Consider the following 6,047-nt stretch of genomic DNA (forward strand, 5'->3'; position numbering starts at 1 on the left):
GCTGCGTCCGCCGCTGTAAGAGGGGAGGGGGAGTGAGCTGACGTGGACGGTCGCTGTGAGAGAGAGAGGACGCGATGGATCAACCGGTCCCATGGTTTAGGGCAAGGAGAACTGACATGGCTAGAGAGGCCAGCCCACCCAGGGAACGTGGGCGATGTAGGCCAACACCATGGCTGTTCGGCTGAGCGAAACTGCTCTGCTGGGATTTGAAGGAAGCAATCATTCTACAGCTTCCTTGCAGGCATTCATGGCGGGTGATCTGCCCATCCTTCCGCTGCCTCGGTACAGGTCCATCAGCAGGGTACTTGGCTAGGTTACCTTCTTTCCTGTTCATGTACTATTCCTTCTTACACCAAACAATTACATTATCTTGGTATCCCCTCTCAATCCCAAATTTGTGCAGGTGATGTTCATACTGGTTGTGGTCAACTGATTTTGGCAGATCTCGGAGACCGCTACTCGCATCTTTTTACTTCGGAAAATTTTCAACGATAATTTCCTATGGCTTCTGGACAGGTAATTACTCCAAGTGTACTGCCAAACCTTATCCTAACTTGTTTTACCATCCATATTTTTACTGTGCATGATTGCTTAGATTATATGTTTTCTTGATCCCTGGATGGGAGACGAATCTTTGTGCTTGTCATTTGTTTAGTATAATTTCCAATTAAAATGTAATTGTGCCTGGTATTGTCGAAACAGATCTCTCGGGCTTCTGCATTAGAAGTACATAATGAGAATTTGAAGTCTTAGATTCAGTCATAGCTAAGTGTGTTTTGGTCAGAATGATTCTTGGCATAAGCTATTCTTAGATATTAGTACATGCTAAAGGGGTGTTTACTGTTATAATTTATGTACTTAGTTTTATTTTACTGAACGACCACATGACATTCTCCCAGAAATTTATGTTGGTGTAAATTGGTTATATGGTATATGTATAAGCTAGTTCTGCATACTAAAGGTGTTGTTTTCATACTACAAAGGAGAAAGTTGATCACCTACTATTTTTTATGGCGACAACCTAACATGTTGGTCAATTTTGGAAATAAGAAACACTGCTTGTTTTGAAAAGGAATATTGTCTTACTAATCTGTTTTTGTGTTTCGTACTTTGCTACAGATTTGTTTTTGGTCCCTATTGCAGAATGGTTGAGAGGGAGCAGGCTTTGGAAGCTCGTGTTGGCCGGGGTTAAAGTTTTGAGCATCCAGGGGTTGAGAAGCTGCAAAATACGTGCTACTTAGCTTGTTTTATATGCTAGATTTTAAGCTTTTATTGTGACCAAAGGTTATCGTTGAGCTTTCTCCTTTTGCATGAATTTAAGATGTTGCTGGAGGCTGCTCCTATTGACAAATTAATGGGAATAACCCTTTTACTGGAGTTCTAAAAATATGTCCTGAAATTGTACCATGTTCGGTGAATTTATTTTTCTGAGTGAAGGATTGCTATGTTGATGCATATACATAATTTTTATTTATGACTTCTCTTCTGTCCATGCTTACCCTGTATACAAGTATGATTATATAAACGGCTTCGGTATCCCCATAAATATTGTTGTTTTCTGCCATAATATTATTTTCTCGCCATTTTATTTTGTTGACTGGTATGAAGCCTAGCACTTATATGGCCATCCACAATTAATTTTCTTAAGCCATATCCTAATAAGTAATCTAAGGATTTTTTTTAACTTCGCTCATTTAACCTTTTTTTTATTTGAGGCTTATCCTTGTTTTTCTTCTCTCTTCATGATCAGGTCTATCTGGACGAGCCTGCTGGCTAATTATTGCTTGAAGGCAAACAAATCCTTAAGAATGAAATTCATGTATATGAATATAATAAAACATGTCTCTTGAAATTTTGCAGAATAGTGATTTCTCCTGAACTTGATTTTGCTTACAGAAATGTAGGGAAAGGCTGCGTACTATAGACCCAAAGTGGTCGGACCCTTCCCTGGACCCTGCGCAAGCGGGAGCTACATGCACCAGGTTGCCCTTTTTTTTTTGATTTTGCTTACTGATGTAGTGGCATCCAGCAGTTGATGGTCAAGGTACCAAACATGATTTGGAATAAGATTGTGCTGCCCATCTTTCATGTTCATATATTTCTGGTCTTTTCTATTCCATGTTTCATATCACCAAGATATTTGCACTTATTTATGACCATGCTGCATATATTTATACTATGATTTGACAGCTGCGATTTGTCATCCAGCGTGTTACTATGCTAATCCATTCTTATTGTGTATGTACTATATAACATAACTGGGCAAGGAAAATATTCATTGCTTTTGAACTCTGCCTTTTGAATTAGCAGCATTTCAATTTAATTAAGAAAATCTTGGCCACATCTTACATGCAAACATCTGGAGGTCTAGCATGTATATATGTGAAAAACATGTGTATCATATTAATTCTTTTAACCAAAATCATTTGTTTTCCTTTGACCCATTTACAAAAAATGGAAGAATCTGATGGAAGTGAATCTTACTGTGCACGTGTGCATCTATTTCTTCAGAAATTGTACCAGCGGAGTATGCATCTCGGCACTCTGTGCTGCAGGGCAGGACTGGATCACGGTACGGATCGGTTTTTGTTCTACAACAACATGGGCTTCTGAATACAGCGCAGGGGGCTTGTTCGTGTGCTCTGAAGGCGCGCCGCATGGTGTTGTTGCACTCAAAGAAGGCAAGCTGGCATTTGCTCCAGGTTCTTGAGCCCCAGATGAATCAAAGCAGATGGAGACCGCCATTCTGTTCTGGATGGTCTGCTGCAACTGAAACTCTCTGGGCAAGGAATGCTCATTATAGCAGGTGACTTGATACAATATGCGATCAGGGTGGTCTTCCTGATGAATCTGTTTCGTGGCCGGGCAATCCGAGTTGTCATTGTAGGTGCATCTCTAATATTACCTGCGGCAGGATAGAAAGGCGTACACCAATTTGTGGGTAAAACAAACTCATAAAGATCTAACCTTTTCACATTCTATTTTGTCTGAAAATCATGAAGCAAAGCTCTGGCTGCACTTGGCACTGTTGGAATCAAAATTACCAATCCCCACTTTCCCTGTTCAACATGTCCGACATGTGTTATACTGCCGCCCTCTACCGTGGTGTAGATGCTCACTTCACATTATATGTATTGCCGGCAATCAAACCTATTGTGTCCTATTGTGCCTCACACACAGGCCCCTTTCCCACTCCTTTTATGTTTATCTCTTTGCGCACCGGCCCATGGTTCATCCCCAATTCCCCACTCCCCTCTTCTTCCTTCCATCGCCGGCTACTGCCTACTCCCAATCCACTGAATTCCCGCGCATGAATGATGTTGTGAGAGGCTCCCAACACACACACAACACGTGTTGCGTAGGTGGGCATCGACGCTGCAAGGAGAAGCCTCCATTGTTGCAGGAAACCGGTGTCCTACAAAAGCATCGCCTCCTTGTGCCCTACAACAAAGACTATGGAGTGAATGGGCTGCCGGTGGCTACAACCACCGATGCCGCATGGCGAGGCACGAGGCTACGAATGGTGGCGCGAGATGCTGTGACCTGCGGTCGCCGATGCTGCAAGAGACCACATCTAGTTGGCGATGGTGCAACCGGCGAGGCGCGGTGCTACTACTGTCGCTGCGAGATACTGGGACCAGGGGATGTGCATTGTTGAGAGCATATGCCCGGTCGCTTGGAATCGGTCACCTTCGTTGTGCTAGCTATTTGCCTGTGAATCTGGTCATTTTGTTGTCAACAAAGTGCCCTCACCACTCTATCGACATGCTCACACTGAACTTCTCTCTTCCTAGTTCCTATCACTGTCGCACTGTCATCTTGCTAATTGTTGTTGTGCGCGCCATAGCAGTGCCCAGCAGCCGTCAAGGCTAGATGCGCCGCCTAGGCCCGGTGGCAATGAGGGAGAAGATGGACATGCCTTGCACAACCTCCCAACGAGACTGAACCAACCCTCGGTGTGACGCGCCCCAGATCCTCTTGATCCGGCAATTAACCTCACCGCTCCCCATCCATTTCTCATCTCCACCGCTCTTCCCTCCCCTGCCGGGCGGACCTTGCGAAAGGCAGAGCATTTCTTTCCTTCCCTTCGCCGGCCGGCGCGTCTCCAGGCTCCAGGCTGCAGCATACTACTGCAATTGCTTTGCAGCTCCCATGGAGCTTGCGGTGAGAGCCGCGGCGGCTTCCTGCTCCTCCTCCTCCCCGTCGCTCCATCCCCCACGCGTCCCCTGCCCCCTTGGCAGCAGGCCGCTGCCGGCTCGCCGGGTGACCGTCGCCGCGGCGGCCATCGCCCTCGACTCGGCATATACATACGCCACTAGCTGATTCTCATCTCAGGGAAGGCAAGAGAACGCGCTGTGGGAACCATTGTCGCCCACCAAATGTTTGGCGTTATGCCTAGCCGGGGCTTTGGCAGGAACCAAGCTTTGTAAGTATTTAGTAGAGTAATCAATCGACTCGAGCTAGCCGTAAGTTTAGCAGAGTTTTTCAGTTTGGGGAGGTGCTGCGTGTCCTCATGGCGTGCACTGCTGGTATTTGGCTACCAGAGGGAAAGACTGAACCTGGCGTTGTAGATTAGTGACCGAGCTAAATGGTTATATGGCTGCTGATATCTGTATTTCTGTTGCCTTACATGCATAGGATAAGCGGTCTCTGCAATTTAACTCTGAAGAGCTAATCTTGCTAGCAAGCGATCGTGTATGCTTTGGAAAACAAGCAGCCTGTTTAATACTTGCATAGTTTACAGTCGCATTAAGTGTAAGCCTTTGATGTTATGCCATTGGACTTCATTCACAATAACGTGTGAAACTGATGTTCACTATGTGAACAGTTTCAGGAGATCAAAACTGAGCTGAATGATGCCTCAAAGACCGAGGTGTTCGCATGCCCTGTTTGCTATGAACCGCTGATAAGGGCAGGCTTCTAAAGTCCATGAATTATCTTCATCTCTCATGCATATCTGGTTGCTGGATTAAGATTTATGCTGTTTTGGCTTCTACGTGTGTCGCAGGCCAGCGATTTGTAGATCCGGATTCAAGTGTTCAAAATGCAATCATTCTCCAGCAAAGATGTTTTTTTGGATCTCACTGTCACCTCAGGAATGAAAGAATACAGTGAACATAAGCCTGCTAGAACCGAGCTGTTCGAGAGCCTGCTCATCTCTTTTCTTTATGAGAGGGGGTGGCGTCAGAACTTCAATCGGAGTGGCTTCCCTGGCCGTGATGAAGAGGTACATTTCTTGGCTGCCTCATTCTTCAATTCCATAGCCTTAAGCTGTTACTGCTCAGTGAGAAACTATTTATATTAAGTCGTACTCCCTCCGTTCCTAAATATAAGTCTTTGGAGAGATTCCACTACGGACCACATACGGAGCAAAATGAGCGAATGTATACTCTAAAATGCATCTAGATACATCCGTATGTTGTCCATAGTGAAATCTCTACAAAGACTTACATTTAGGAACGGAGGGAGTAAATCTGTCGCACCAAGTATTTGGTGCTTCATGTTTTGGTGCTGCAACAAAAGGCTGTCTCCATTTTCTCATGCCAAGAAAATATTCGTATTAATATGCATATAATGTTGGTCTGCTGTTGGCTTTATCACTTCCAAATAGATCAATATTATTTCCAACCAGTGGCTGGTGGTATACTCGTTGATGTTATAGATGTGCCAGTGGCTTGTTTTCAAGGAAATTTGCAAGCTCTGGGGCATACTCAGCTGTGATTGCTTTGGACTTCTCTGAGAATATGCTCCACCAATTCTATGACTACATCAAACAAGAAGAAACCCCTATGAACACGTGAGCTTTCCTTTGTGTTTATTTTGAGCTTTCCCTGTACAACTTGAAAAGGTGTCTTGCAACATCCAACTCTAACAAACCGTCATTTAGACAACTTAGGCATCACCAAATTATTTGTTATCTAGTGGTTTGTTTTATTTCACTACCAAAAAATGTTACGATGCTCTGCAACTTAGGCAAGTGAACCAAAAATGTAAAACAACAGATGCTTTGCATCACTGTCACTTAACATGTGATGGAAGTTCATGTG

General features: G+C 44.4%; 1 pseudogene; it reads left to right on the plus strand.

The window, feature by feature from the left end:
- The first annotated feature begins 3,966 nt into the window (after positions 1–3,966).
- Positions 3,967–5,801, plus strand: LOC123153788 (uncharacterized methyltransferase At2g41040, chloroplastic-like; annotated as a pseudogene).
- The last annotated feature ends 246 nt before the right edge of the window (positions 5,802–6,047 follow it).

Source organism: Triticum aestivum, chromosome 7A (genome assembly GCF_018294505.1).
Source record: "Triticum aestivum cultivar Chinese Spring chromosome 7A, IWGSC CS RefSeq v2.1, whole genome shotgun sequence".
Classification (NCBI taxonomy): Eukaryota; Viridiplantae; Streptophyta; class Magnoliopsida; order Poales; family Poaceae; genus Triticum; species Triticum aestivum.